The 16,211-nt window shown below is 34.4% G+C and overlaps 1 pseudogene; it reads left to right on the top strand.

Moving 5' to 3' along the window:
- The first annotated feature begins 10,177 nt into the window (after window positions 1-10,177).
- LOC141564921 (pyridoxal kinase pseudogene) lies at window positions 10,178-11,211 on the top strand (annotated as a pseudogene).
- The last annotated feature ends 5,000 nt before the right edge of the window (window positions 11,212-16,211 follow it).

Raw genomic sequence — 16,211 nt, 5'->3', positions numbered from 1 at the left:
AAACATTCTCCAATTGATAAATGGTCAAAGGATATGAACAGACAATTCTCAGATGAAGAAATTGAAACTATATCCACTCACATGAAAGAGTGTTCCAAATCACTACTGATCAGAGAAATGCAAATTAAGACAACTCTGAGGTACCACTACACACCTGTCAGATTGGCTAAGATGACAGGAACAAATAATGATGAATGTTGGAGGGGATGTGGGGAAACTGGGACACTAATACATTGCTGGTGGAGTTGCGAAAGAATCCAGCCATTCTGGAGAGCAATCTGGAATTATGCCCAAAAAGCTATCAAACTGTGCATACCCTTTGACCCAGCAGCGCTACTACTGGGCTTATATCCCAAAGAAATACTAAAGAGCGGAAAGAGACATATATGTGCCAAAATGTTTGTGACAGCTCTTTTTGTTGTAGCTAGAAACTGGAAGATGAATGGATGTCCATCAGTTGGAGAATGGTTGGGTAAATTATGGTATATGAAGGTTATGGAATATTATTGCTCTGTAAGAAATGACCAGCAGGAGGAATACAGAGAGGCCTGGAGAGACTTACATCAACTGATGCTGAGTGAAATGAGCAGAACCAGAAGATCACTATACACTTCAACAACAATATTGTATGAGGATGTATTCTGATGGAAGTGGAAATCTTCAACATAAATAAAAGCCAACTCACTTCCAGTTGATCAATGATGGACAGAGGTAGCTACACCCAGAGAAGAAACACTGGGAAGTGAATGTAAATTGTTAGCACTAATATCTGTCTGCCCAGGTTGCATGTACCTTCGGAATCTAATGCTTATTGTGCAACAAGAAAATGATATTCACACACATGTATTGTATCTAGGCTATATTGTAACACATGTAAAATGTATGGGATTGCCTGTCATCGGGGGGAGGGAATAGAGGGAGGGGGGGATAATTTGGAAAAATGAATACAAGGGATAATATTATAAAAAAAAATATATATATATATATATATATATAATAAAAAATTATTAATTAAAAAAAATACTGGAGTGAGGAGCAGCTAGATGGCACAGTGGATAGAGCACTGACCTTGATGATGAGTTTAAATCTAGCTTCAGACACTTAACACTTACTAGTTGTGTTACCACGGGCAAGTCACTTAACCCCAATTGCCTCTCCAAAAAATACTGGAATGGTTTATCAATTCCTTTTCTAGCTCATGTTATGAATAAAGAAATTGAGGCAAACAGCATTAAATGACTTCTTCAAGAGCTGGTGTCCAAGGCTGTATTTGAAAGATGTCTTCTTCACTCTGAACCAGCACTTCATCCAGTGTGTCAGTTAGCTGTCCATCTACATTTATGCTGAAATGCAATTATGCACTTTTAACAAACATCTTATGATAGGAAGTTGTCCCCTACTTCTCCATCTTGAATAAGGAACCTATCTTTGCAAGAAATAATGGCTTCAATTTCGAACTATGCACAAAAAGTTATCACATTGTGCATACTTTTTGATCCAGCAGTGTTATTACTGGGCTTATATCCCAAAGAGATTTTAAAGAAGAGAAAGAGACCTGTTTGTGCAAGAATGTTTGAGGCAGCTCTTTGTAGTGGCCAGAAGCTGGAAACTGAGTGGATGCCCATCAAAGGAGAATGACTGAATAAATTGTAGTATATGAATAAAATGGAATATTATTGTTCTCTATGAAATGACCAGCAGGACGATTTCAGAAAGACCTGGAGAGACTGACATGAACTGATGCTGAGTGAAATGAGCAGGGCCAGGAGATCATTATATACTTCACAACAACACTATATGATGATCAATTCTGATGGTCGTGACCCTCTTCAACAATGAGATGAACCAAATCAATTCCAATAGAGCAGGAATGAACTGAACCAGCTACACCCAGTGAAAGAACTCTGGGAGATGACTATGAACCACTACACAGAATTCCCAATCCCTCTATTTTTGTCCGCCTGCATTTTTGATTTCCTTCACAGATTAATTGAACACTATTTCAAAGTCTGATTCTTTTTGTACAGCAAAATAGCTGTTTGGTCATGTATACATATATTGTATTTAACATATACTTTTACATATTTAACATGTATTAGTCAACCTGCCATCTGGGGGGGAGGGGGAAGGAGGGGGAAAATTGGAACAAAAGATTTTGCAATTGTCAATGCTAAAAATTTACCCATGTATACATCTTGTAAATAAAAAAGCTATAAGAAAAAAAAAAATAGGAGGAAAAAAAGAGCCTGAACACTATTTTCCAGGAAATTATCAAAGAGAACTGCCCAGACATTTTAGAAACAGTGGGTAAAATAGACATTAAAAAATTCATTGATCACCTACTGAAAAGGACTCTAAAATTAATATGCCAAGAAATATAGTGGCCAAGTTCAAGAACCATTAGACAAACAAAAAAAATATTGTAAGCTGCTAGAAAAAATCAATTCAGATATGGAAAAGCCACAAAAAGGATAACCCAGTATCTAACAGCATCCACATTAAAGAAGTGAAGGACCTGGAATATGATATTCCAAAAGGCTAAGGAATTTGGTATACACCCAAATATAGCTTACCCAGCAAAAATGAGCATCTTTTTTTTCCAGGGAAGAAGATGAACATTTAACAAAATAAATGAATTCCATCTATTTTTGATGAAAAAAACAGATCTACACAAAAATTTTGATCTTCAAATGCAGAAATCAAGAGATTTCTAAAAAGGTAAAAATAAATCTTAAGAACTGTATTTCTGCCATAAAGATGTGTAAAGAACACATGTATAATTTGTCCTAGAAACTAGAGGTGGAAAGGAAATTATATCATAAAAAAGTATAAAGTGGTGGTACTATATCTCATGAAGAGGCAAAAGTAACCTATTATATCAGAGAGAAAGAAAGGAGGGGGATGAAAATAGTGTGTATCAATAGACATATTTGATTTATAGTGAAAGTCCTTCCACTTCATTGAAAAGTGGGAGGGAAGGAGTAAGCTAAGGGGAAAGGAATACAGAAAATGTGAGGAAAAGGGGTAAAATAGGGGGAGAAACTTTAAGGTGGGGAGGGATACTAAAAAGGGAGGGCTGTGAAAAGCAAGTGGTATTCACAAGTTTAATACTTGGTAGGGGGGGAAAGAGGGAAAGAAAGGAGAAAAGCATAAGCAGGGGTTAGCAGGATGGCAAGCAATATAGAATTAGGCATTTTCACAGTAAATGTCAATGGGGTAAACTACCCCATAAAGAGGAGATAGTTAGCAGACTGGATTAAAAGCCAGAAGCCTACAATATGTTGTTTACAGGAAACACATCTGAAACAGGGTGAGACATTCAGAATAAAGGTAAAAGGGTGGAGCAGAATCTACTATGCTTCAGGTGAATCCAAAAAACCAGGGGTAGCCATCCTCATCTCAGATCAAGCAAAAACCAAAATTGATCTAATTAAAAGAGATAAGGAAGGGCATTATATCCTGCTAAAGGGTAGCATAGATAATGAAGCAGTATCAATAGTAAACATATACACACCAAGTGGTGCAGCATCTAAATTCTTAAAAGAGAAATTAAGAGAGCTGCAAGAAGAAATAGACAGCAAAACTATTATAGTGGGAGACCTCAAACTTGCACTCTCAGAATTAGATAAATCAAACCACAAAATAAAGAAGAAAGCTGTCAAAGACGTAAATTGAATACTAGAAAGGTTGATATGATAGATCTTTGGCAAAAGCTAAATAGAGAGAGAAAGGAGTACACTTTCTTCTCAGCAGTTCATGGAACCTATACAAAAATTGATCATATGCTAGGACATAAAAATCTCAAAGTCAAATGCAGTAAGGCAGAAATAGTAAATGCATTCCTTTCAGACCACAATGCAATGAAAATTACATTTAATAAAAACTCAGGGGAAAATAGGCCAAAAAATAATTGGAAACTAAATAATCTCATACTAAAGAATGATTAGGTGAAACAGCAAATCATAGACATAATTAATAACTTCACCCAAAAAAATGACAATAATGTGACATCATACCAAAATGTGTGGGATACAGCCAAAGCAATAATAAGGGGAAGTCTTCTATTTCTAGAGGCCTACTTGCCTAAAATAGAGAAAGAAAGGGCCAATGAATTGGGCTTACAACTAAAAAGGCTAGAAAAGGAACAAATTTTAAAACCCCAGAAAAACACGAAACTTGAAATTCTAAAAATAAAAGGTGAGATTAATGAATTTAAAGTAAAAAAAAAAAAAAAAAAAAAAAACTAAACAACTAATGATTTAATTAATAAAACAAAGAGTTGCTTCTATGAAAAAAAAAATAGACAAACCCTTAGTAAATCCGATTAAAAAAATGAAAGAGGAAAAGCAAATTGATAGCCTTAAAAATGAAAAGGAAGAACTCACCACTAATGAAGAGGAAATTCGAACAATACTAAGGAGCTACTTTGCCCAATTTTTTGCCAATAAATTCGATAACTTAAATGAAATGGATGAATATCTTCATAAATAATGCTTGCCCAGATTAACAGAGGAAGAAGTAAATAGTCTAACTAGTCCCATTTTAGAAAATGAAATAGAGCAAGCTATTAACCAACTCCCTAAGAAAAAATCCCCAGGACCAGATGGATTTACATGCGAATTCTACCAAACATTTAAAGAAAAATTAACTCCAATGCTATTTAAACTATTTGAAAAAATAGGGATTGAAGGAGTCCTACCAAATTCCTTTTATGCCATAGACATGGTACTCATACCTAAACCAGGTAGGTTGAAAATAGAGAAAGAAAATTATAGACCAATCTCCCTAATGAATATTGATGCTAAAATCTTAAATAAAGTATTAGCAAAAAGACTACAGAAAATCATCCCCAGGATAATACACTATGACCAAGTGGGATTTATACCAGGAATTCAGGGCGGGTTCAATATTAGGAAAACTCTTAGCATAATTGAATATGTCAATAACCAAATTAACAAAAATCATATGATCATCTCAATAGATGCAGAAAAAGCATTTGATAAAATCCAACATCCATTCCTACTAAAAACACTTAAGAGTATAGGAATAAATGGATTATTCCTTAAAATAATAAGGAACATGTATTTAAAATGTAATGGTGATAAAATCGAACCTTTCCCAGTAAGATCAGGAGTGAAACAAGGTTGCCCACTATCACCATTACTATTCAATATTGTTCTAGAAATGTTATCCTCGGCAATAAGAGGCGAGAAAGAGATTCAAGGAATTAGAGTAGATACTGAGGAAATCAAACTATCACACTTTGCAGATGACATGATGGTATACTTAGAGAACCCCAAAGACTCTGCTAAAAAGCCATTAGAAATAATTCATAATTTTGCCAAAGTTGCAGGATACAAAATAAATCCACATAAATCCTCAGCATTTTTATACATTACCAACACAATCCAAGAGCAAGAGATACAAAGAGAAATTCCATTCAAAATATTTGTGAATATATCTACAAAAGGAAAGTCAGGAAGTATATGAGCAAAATTACAAAACACTTGCCACAAAAATTAAGTCAGATTTAAATAATTGGAAAGACATTAAGTGCTCTTGGATAGGCTGAGCGAATATAATCAAGATGACAATACTCCCTAAACTAATCTATTTATTTAGTGCTATACCAATCAGATTCCCAAGAAACTATTTTAATGACCTAGAAAAAATAACAACAAAATTCATTTGGGAGAACAAAACGTCAAGAATTTCAAGGGAATTAATGGAAAAAAAAATCAAATGAAGGTGGCCTAGCTGTATCTGATCTAGAACTATATTATAAAGCAGCAGTCACCAAAACCATTTGGTATTGGCTAAGAAATAGACTAGTTGATCAGTGGAATAGGTTAGGTACACAGGACAAAATAGGGTAGATCTATAGCAATCTAGTGTTTGACAAACCCAAAGATACCAACATTTGGGATAAGAATTCATTATTTGACAAAAACTACTGGGAAAACTGGAAATTAGTATAGCAGAAACTAGGCATGGACCCTAACTTAACACCACAAACTAAGATAAGATCAAAATGGGTCCATGATTTAGGCATAAAGAACGAGATCATAAATTAATTAGCAGAACATAGGATAGTTTACCTCTCAGACTTGTGGAGGAGGAAGGAATTTGTGACCAAAGGAGAAGTAGAGATCATTATTGATCACAAAATAGAAAATTTTGATTACATCGAATTAAAAAGCTTTTGTACAAACAAAACTAATGCAAACAAAATTAGAAGGGAAGTAACTAATTGGGAAAACATTTTTACAGTTAAAAGGTCTAATAAAAGCCTAATCTCCAAAATATACAGAGAATTGACTCTAATTTATAAGAAATCAAGCCATTCTCCAATTGATAAATGGTCAAAGGATATTAACAGACAATTTTCAGATGATTCAATTGAAACTATTTCCACTGATATGAAAGAGTGTTCCATTTCACTACTGATCAGAGAAATGCCAATTAAGACAACTCTGAATTACCACTACACACCTGTCAGATTGGCTAAGATGACAGGAACAAATCATGATGAATGTTGGAGGGGATGTGGGAAAACTGAGACAATAATTCATTGTTGGTGGAGTTATGATAAATCCAGCCATTCTGGAGAGCAATGTGGAATTATGCCCAAAAAATTATCAAGCTGTGCATACATACGCTTAGATCCAGCAGTGCCACTCCTGGGCTTATATTCCAAGGAAATACTAAAAAAGGGAAAGGGACCTGTATGTGCCAAAATGTTTGTGGCAGCCCTTTTTGTGGTGGCTAGAAACTGGAAAATGAATGGATGTCCATCAATTGGAGAGTGGTTGGGTAAATTGTGGTATATGAAGGTTATGGAATATTATTGTTCTGTAAGAAATGACCATCAGGATGAATATAGAGAGGCTTGGAGAGACTTACTTCAACTGATGCTGAGTGAAATGAGCAGAGCTAGTAGATCATTATACACATCAACAATACTATATGAGGATGTATTTTGATGGAAGTGGATATCTTCAACATAGAGAAGATCCAATCCAATACCAATTCCTCAATGATGGACAGAATCAGCTACAGCTAGAGAAGGAACACTGGGAAATGAGTGTAAACTGTTTGCATTTTTTGTTTTTCTTCCCAGGTTATTTTTATTTTCCAAATCCAATTCTTTTTTTCAACAACAACAACAACCACAACAACAATAAAATTCATTTCTGCACACATATATTGTATCTACGGATATACTATAACTTATTTAATATGTATGGGAATTCCTGCCATCTAGGGGAGGGAGTGGAGGGAAGGAGGGGAAAATTTGGAACAGAAGGGAGTACAAGGGATAATGGTGTAAAAAATTACCTATGCATATGTACTGTCAAAAATGTTATAATTATAAAATTAATAAAAAATTAGAATAAAATAAAATAAATACTTGTATATTAAATGTTTTATTGAAGTACTCATGATGAGATTCTCACATTTGATTTTGTTCTAGGGATGAAAATATGTAGAAATGCTATAAAGGATTACAGAAGATCTTCTAAATAAACATATATATATATATATATATATATATATATATATATATATATATATATATATATATATATGTGTGTGTGTGTGTATGTGTGTGTGTATATGAAAAAAAAAATATATATATATACATATATATATATATATGTGCATATATACATACTTTTTTGATGACTACATTATGGAAGTGAGCATGGAGGTTCACAATGCATTGACAGAGAGGAAAATTGATGGCAAAATTACATTGCAAAATGTTTAAGGCTTAAATTCTGATGATTATCTTAGACAACACCAACTTAACATTTAAAAATATTCCATTGTTAGATGAGAATATTATTTTAATAAATGAAATAAAGCCAGATGTTTACAGGATTGTAGAGGTCTTTAAATAAAAATCATTGAAGTTATAAAAAAGAAAGGAACTTTTTAGAATCAAATGATTTAGGTGTGTTTGCATTTGAGAAACTAAAACAAGTATTTCCCATAGATCTCTGAGGCACAAAGATAACACTGAGTTTTGGCAAAGGGGTTATCTGAAAAAGAGTTCAAAGATAAATAAGCACCTCAAACTAGAAGGATTATACCAAGGGAAGTCCATTGCAAAAGTTGATACTTTCCCCACCTTTCTGCCAGTGTCTGTCATTCCACAGACAGAATATAATCCACTGTTTTGTTTTGTTTTGTTTTGTTTTGTTTTGTTTTGTTTTGTTTTACTTTAAGATTGCCAGTAGGGGGCAGAGCCAAGATGGGGGAGAGGACACAATCATTTTTCTGAGCTCTTCTCTACTCTCAAAGTATTTTATAAAACTCAATCTCTGAATTAGTGCTTGACTATCAGAACCCAGAAATATTGGGAGTACATTACCGACAGAAGATATTCTCAAAACTCACCAGAAAATAATAGTTTTTCTTGCTTGTGAGGAATGAGTGGGGCTAGGTCAGGTGTAGACACATGCAGATAGGCAGTGAGAGCACAGAAAACAGCTCACACTGAGCAGACTGGAGGGGGATAGGGGATGCAGAAAATCTGCAGAACTCTACCACAGTGTCAGCTACTCTGCCCTGGAAGCAAGCCAGTAGATCAGTAGAGAAGGTATAAAAACATAGTGGTAAAGTGTAAAGGACTGAAACTCTGAGTTGATGCACTGAGGTCAGACACCCGAGCACTTAAGGTTAATTACCGATTGGACAATAATTTATTAGAATATGCTTGGAAAGTGGCCCTTCCCACTATTCTGTGCTGGCCTAATCATTTGGTATATACAGAGAATTGTGGGAAGGATTAGGGGGTGGAGTAAGACTAGCCAGAGTCACTTTTTGGGTGGGAAATGAAGAGGAGAGGTCACAGGGATCCTGTGGTCTATTCCCTTCACTTGTATCCCTAAAGGCCAAAAATAAAGACCAAGGACTTTTGCTTATCCTGACTCTGGCTGATTATAAGGTATCCAGGTTACTAATTCGGTGTTCACATTAAAGACTATAACCCCAAAACATCAGAGTCTCTAGTGACCTAGTTACCCAGTACCAGCAGGGACTCAAAATGATTTCAGCCCAACTGCTAATCCCAGCACAGCCATTGCTGTCATACTGCCACTTCACTGCTACTTGCTGTTGTCTCTAGAGGCAACTAGGAAATACCTTACTATCCCATAAGCAGAGAGCAGGATTTTTTTTGTTGTTGTTGTTGTTTGTTTGTTTTTGTTTTTGTTTTTAATGAGTAAAAAGGCAAAGCGGGCTTGAACTATATAGATAGCTTCTGTACTGAAAGAGAGCAGATTTGAAATTTTGAGGAGACTAAAAACAGCCTGTCTCTAGATGAAAACCCAAAGGTGGTTATAATCTGGTCCCCACCACATAAGGCCCTCATAGAAGAAATTTAAAAGGATCTTAAAAGAGAGCTAGAAGAAAAATGTGGAAAGGAAAGGGAAACTTTGCAAGAGTGTCTGGATAAGGGACATAACTCATTAAAAGATAGAGTGGATAAAGAAATCATCTCCCTGAAAAACAGAATTTATTAACTGGAAAAAGAAAATAACTTCTTAAAAACAAAACTGGCAAAATAGAAAAACAAAAGCATAGAACAAAATAACTCATTTAAAAACTCACTTGGAAAATTACAAAAACAAATAAAAAAAAATGAAGAAAATAATTCATTAAAAATCAGAATTGAACAAATGGAAATGAATGACTCCATGACATACCAAGAATCTTTCAAGCAAAACCAAAAAAAAAAAAAAAAGAAAAAAAAGAAAAAAATGTTAAATGTTAAATATCTACTTGAGAAAACAATAGACCTGGAAAATAGATCTAGGAGAGATAAGCTAAGCATTATTGGACTCCCTGAAAATCATGATTAAAAAAAGAGCCTAGACACTATTTTTCAGGAAATTAACAAAGAGAACTGCCCAGGTATCATAGTATCAGAAGGTAAAATAGACTTTGAAAGAATCTATTGGCTCTCTCGGTTACAGCTGCTGCATTCTTTCCTAGATTGCTTTTCTGCTTGGTCCTCTCCTGGCTGGGATCTTCTCTGTCCATTACTCCAGACCAATCCCCGTTCAATCTTGCTGGGGCTCTGTCCAGGTGGACTGCCCGCGCTCTTCCTCTTGATGCCCTGAATCCTTTTTCCTCATTCAGCCGACTTTAAGTCTCAAATTCCCCTACCAAATGAAGGATAGCAGCATGGAGGAGGAGTGCAGGGTTCTGTCCATCCAGAGTCACGTCATCCGAGGCTATGTGGGCAATAGAGCGGCTACTTTTCCCCTGCAAGTTTTGGGATTTGAAATTGACACAGTGAATTCGGTCCAGTTTTCAAATCATACAGGTTATCCAAATTGGAAAGGTCAAGTGTTAAATTCAAACGAACTCCATGAGCTGTATGAAGGTCTGAAGCTGAACAATGTAAGTAAATATGACTATGTTCTCACAGGTTACACAAGAGATAAATCATTCCTTGTAATGCAGACATAATCAGAGAATTGAAGCAGCAGAACTCCAAATTGGTGTATGTGTGTGATCCGGTGTTGGGTGACAAATGGAATGGAGAAGGCTCTATGTATGTTCCAGATCTCCTTCCAGTTTACAAGGAAAAAATCGTGCCTGTAGCAGATATTATAACTCCAAACCAGTTTGAGGCTGAGTTACTTACTGGAAAAAATATTTCTACACAAGAAGAAGCATTAGAGGTAATGGATATTCTTCATTCTATGGGACCAGAGACTGTAGTGATCACCAGTTCTGACTTGCCAGGTTCTTCAGGAAACAACTACCTGATTGCTCTGGGAAGTCAGAGAAAGCAAAGACCAGATAGCACAAAAGTGACAGAAAGAATCAAAGTGGAAATTCAGAAAGTTGATGCTGTTTTTATGGGAACAGGAGACTTGTTTGCTGCCATACTCCTGGCTTGGACACATAAGCATCCAAATAATTTCAAGGGGGCATGTGAAAAAACTGTGTCAGCCATGCATCATGTTCTGCAGAGGACTACTGAATGTGCTAAAGCACAAGCTGGGGAAGGGAAGAAGCCCAGTCCAGCTCAACTGGAACTGAGAATGGTCCAAAGCAAAATGGATATAGAGAATCCAGAGATAATAGTAGAAGCTACTGTGTTATAGAAAATATGACCATGTCACTCAGTAACGCACAATGTATTGATGTCTTTGTTTCCCTTCCTGTAAAAATTGTAATGTCTGCCTGAAAGATATGATTTAAACTTGATATTTTTTCTCTCACAAAATAGTGTCAAGTATCAGCAGATCTCTTGTAAAAAATATGTGGTAGCTATATTTGGATTTTATTTCCATGTTCAGAGAAAGATACCTTTCCCCTCAAAATGCAGTTCCCTTCACTGTCTAGTGCCCTGGACAATATCACAAGATGTCTATTTTCAAATCCTCAGCATTCAGATTTGTTCATAGAATTAATCTGGAGGGTGAGTACTGGAAGATTGGAATTCCTTAGAGAAAGGCAGGTAGTATATACAATATTATCACTCAGTCATTTGTAATGCCAATGGAGTTGACTACTTACTCTTTCTGACCTGAACAATTTGAGGTCCTTGGACACATTCGATTTTTTAAAAAATTTTAGTAATCATTTATTTTATTTTTCTTCCACGACTTACTTTGGACTTCACAGAAGACGAAACATTGGGGGCAACATTCTTGTACTACTCTAACTGCCGTTTACCCCTTCCTTTGTTTATGCTGTAGAGATAAAATCAAATCTTTTTGCTTTTATCTCTATCTTTATTTTTTAAAGTCCCTTCTCTTAAATTTCTGGGGAAGGAATATTTTTTTTCAAGATTTTTAGATGTGTTTTAGGTGTGTTTGGATTTGAGAAACTAAAACAAATATTTCCAACAGATCTCTGAGGCACAAAGGTAACACTGAATTTTGGCAAAAGGGTTATCTGAAAAAGAGTTCAAAAATATATAAGATATATAAACACCTCAAACTCAAAAGCACCTCAAAAGTTGCTGCCTACCCATAATTACAATTCTCTTGCTGGTGCCAGTTTGCTTGGTGTTTCTCTGTCAATACATGAAAACAAATCCTAAGAAAGAGAATTTGAGTGTTTGACTTTTTAATCATGAGCATCTTTAAGAATACTAGGATGAAGGGCATAAGACACTAAAGAGTGTAGCAAGGATCACAAACTATTGAAGTATTTGTAGGTGTTTTTTCCCCTGGAAAACTAGTTTTTTCTTAGTTAATTTATGTGAACATTTCATAGTATGCTGTCAAACACACTATATGTAGCACTACTGCCATATAGTCACAAGTCTTTGTTCTACTTTCCACATTCCTGCCAACTTAGAATAAGGAGACTTTAAGACCAGCAACTATATCTGTTCTTAGACAAAATGTCTCTTCTCAAAACCAGCAGAAGAACTTCAGCAGTTTGTTCTTCCCTTGTGGGAACATCTCTGTGTTGACTCTAGAAATGTCATCCATAGATCGGCTTCCTTGTTTGTTGAAATCATAGCTATGAACTTACTGGAGAAAAGTTCTGCCCTCCCTAATCCTCTTACCTGAGAAGGATGACTTATCCCATTGTCTTGCCTAGATTTAGAAGGTAGTATTAGATTATGATGAATAGCATTCTAGGTTAATTATATATTCTTATTAACATCATTGACTTATATTCACCACCCACTTGTTACAAATCACTCCTCTCCTTTTATCTGTAGAGTAATCCTTTGTATAATTTATAACTGAATCTTATCACTTGACTTCTAAAGAAGCTGAGTAGTAGCTGAGTATGAAATAAGGATTTATAACCAAGTTATCAGGACCATTTTGGGGCATATTTTGATGAGTGATATTTCAGGATGTGAGTGTTGATGAGAGGAGAACCAAATGTTTTCACATCACTTGACCTAACACAAATAAAAACACCATTTAAATTATGTCAGCAAAGCAGAGCTTAGTAGCTAACTATAGTTATCAAACTTTTGTCTTCGAGAAGTAGAAATTTTTTTCTTAAAATAAAAGAGAAAATATTGCTCTCTGTCAAGCTATCATTTCACATTATAATTTTACGTTCCATTCAAGAAATCTAGTTCTTTAACAGTTGGATCTGCTGCTGTCAAGAGTTAGGCATAAACAAGTTGAATAGTCTACAATGAAATTAGTAGATCATTTCTTCTTGGTTTTAACTCTTGTCTGGAGAAGTCAGTACCATCACTTCCTAAATAGTGTTGACAGTTCAGGTTATTCACATCAAGTTTGTAGTTAACAAAGAGTGCTTCTTGAATCTTAGAATGTTTTGTCAGATCAGAAGTAAAGAGCTTTGGAAAAGGCCTATTTGATATTTCAAGATGAAAAGATTCCAACATTCTGATATAGACCCCAAGAAATCAGTACAAAAAAAGTCTAAAATCAATAGTACTCCAGGGCTTTACACTTTGGAAACTTTACTAAATTGAAATCAAAGCAAGTTCCAAGGCATTGTTTTCAACCTTAGAGTATTATTTTGGGTCAGGATGAAAGAGGATATAGAAATCCAAAATAAAAATTCAATGAAGATCTTAAAATTTGAAGGATTTTCCTGATCTGTGATCTGAAATTTTGGTATATACACTGACTTTTTTTCAAATGCATATTTTTGTTTTAACAGACACTTAATTTTTAAATTGTTTTAGTTATCATTTAAATGGTAAAATTGTGTATTGTGTTATGTTATGCTTATTTAGTATCTTGTCTTGGAATCACCAGAAAATTTTTACTACTAAGCTTCCTGTAAATTCCCCTGGCTTTGAAATTATGTTGTTTTTTTTTTCTGAAATAATCTGGTGTCATCTCTTTTTTGATTCATTTGTCCTTGGAAACATGACCTTAAACAGTACTTTGCTAAAAAGTACTTAAAAGCAAGTCCTTTGTGCCAAAAGTGATCTCTATGCCATGCACAAATACATATATACATGCTGTGTTTTTTTTAATTCACTATATACATATATACAAATGCTTTAAAAGTACTTACAATAGGCATGTTAACATGAGGTTACTACATAGAAATCATTTTAGTTTCATAAGAAAACAAGTTTGTATTGATGTAGCTTCTTTGCTTTGTTTACCATCCCTACTTTAAAGGAAACTTATTTTTCATCATGACTATAACAAAAATCACAAAGTGATTTTTTTTTTATATCATTTATATATGGAGCACATCCCCAATCAATCTTTGTGAAAAAAGTTATTGATTTGTAGTTTCAAATTCAAAGATTTACCAGTGGAAATAGAAATATCTCTGATATGATAGCCATGTGAGAAATAATCTCAGATTTTTACTTGCACAAAGATCTAATAAGTGATGATAGGCTTTGAAAGATTTATTGGAACAGAATTACTTGTTAATATTAGAGCACCTTAATTGTTCTCACTGTACTGTAAACTTTAAAGTGTTATGCAAAGGTCAGCTATTGATAACATTTTTCAACCCTTTCTCTTAAGATGTTACTAAAGTGTGACATTAGAGAAGGATGCAAAACTGATCCATTTTTATTTTTTTATTTTAATTCATCAACTGGTACTTGTAATGGTAATTGTAATGATCTGCTTTTAATTTCAAATTTGTTGCTAGATTTTTATAAAATGATTCTGTTTATTATGTTATTCATAATAATTCTTAGAACCTATTTTTAAATACATTATTCCAGCAAACTAAACTAATTGGCTTAATTGCACTGATATATGAATCAATTTTAATTAAGGTTCTCTTAGTATTGCTTGAAATAGTCAAAAGGAAAGCCTACGTTGTGATTCCTGAAGTGCCCTGATGTAAAATAATAATTATTAATAACACATGATTATAATAAATATATGTATTTAAAAGAAAAAAAGGAAGAATCCACTGATCACCTACTAAAGGAGATCTCAAAATTAAAACTCCAAGAAATATTGTGTCTAATTTCCAGAAATATCAGACCAAGGAAAAAATACAACAAGCAGCCAGAAAAAAAAAAAAATCAAATACTAAAGAGCCACAATAAGGATGACTCAGGATCTATTAGTATCTACATTAAAGGATTGAAGGGCCTGTAATCTGATATTCCAAAAGGCAAAGGAATTTGGTATGCAGTCAAGAATAATTTACCAAACCAAAATGAGCATTTTCTTCCAGGGAAGAAGATGGATATTCAATAAAATAGGTGAATTTCATTTATTTCTGATGAAGAAAACAGAACTAAACAAACAGTTTGACCCCCCAAACATAGGACTCAAGAGAAGCAAAAAAAGGTAATAAGAACTCTTGGTATCTATATTTTTGTTATGGATATACATAAAGAGTACATGTATAATTTGTTTTTATTCTTATAACATAAAAAAGGGTTTAGAGGTGAAAAGGAAATTGTACCAGAAAAAAGGAAAAGTGGAGGTTCTACATTGCATGAAGAGGAAAAAGAATACCTATTGTATCTGAGGGAAAGAATGGAGGAGGATGAACATGGTGAAAATTTTACTCTCATTAGAATTGGCTCAAAGAGAAAATATTAAACATATTTGGTTTGCAGAGAAACTTCTCCCTCCTCATTGAAAGGTGAAAGGGGAAAAGACAAAAGGGAAGGGGTAGGCTAAATAGAAGGGAATAGAGAAATTGTAAGGGAAAGGATTAAGAAAAGTGGAGGGACTCTAAGGGGGAGGGAGGCATGGATTTTACAGAGGGAGGGCTGTGTGAGGTAAGTGGTGATCATAAGTTTAATACTGGGGAGAGGGATCCTGGGGAAACAAAAGAGAAAAGCATAACCTAGGATACCAAAATGGCAGGAAATATAGAATTAGTAAAATAAATCTGAATGGGATAAACTCCTTCATAAAATGGAGGCAGATAGGAAACTAGATTAAAAGTCAGAACCCTCCAATATGTTGTTTACAGGAAACACACTTGAAACAAGGTGAAACATACAGAGTAAAGGTAAAAGCCTAGGGCAGAATCTATTATGCTTCAGGTGAAGTAAAAAACAAACAAACAAACAAAAAACAAAACAGGGGTGATCATCTTGATCTCATATCAAGCAAAAGCAAAAATTGATTTAATTAAAAGAGATACCCAAAAGCAGTATATCTTGCTAAAGGGCAGCATAGATAATGAAATAATCAATATTAAACACATATGGACCAAGTGTTATAGCATCTAAATACCTAAAGAGGAGTTAAGAGAACTGCAAGAAGAAATAGATAGAAAAACTATGATAGTGG

The sequence above is a fragment of the Sminthopsis crassicaudata genome, chromosome 3 (genome assembly GCF_048593235.1).
Source record: "Sminthopsis crassicaudata isolate SCR6 chromosome 3, ASM4859323v1, whole genome shotgun sequence".
In the NCBI taxonomy this organism is placed as follows: domain Eukaryota; kingdom Metazoa; phylum Chordata; class Mammalia; order Dasyuromorphia; family Dasyuridae; genus Sminthopsis; species Sminthopsis crassicaudata.
The sequence above is the reverse complement of the archived record's forward strand: the minus strand, read 5'-3'. Positions and strand labels throughout refer to the sequence as shown.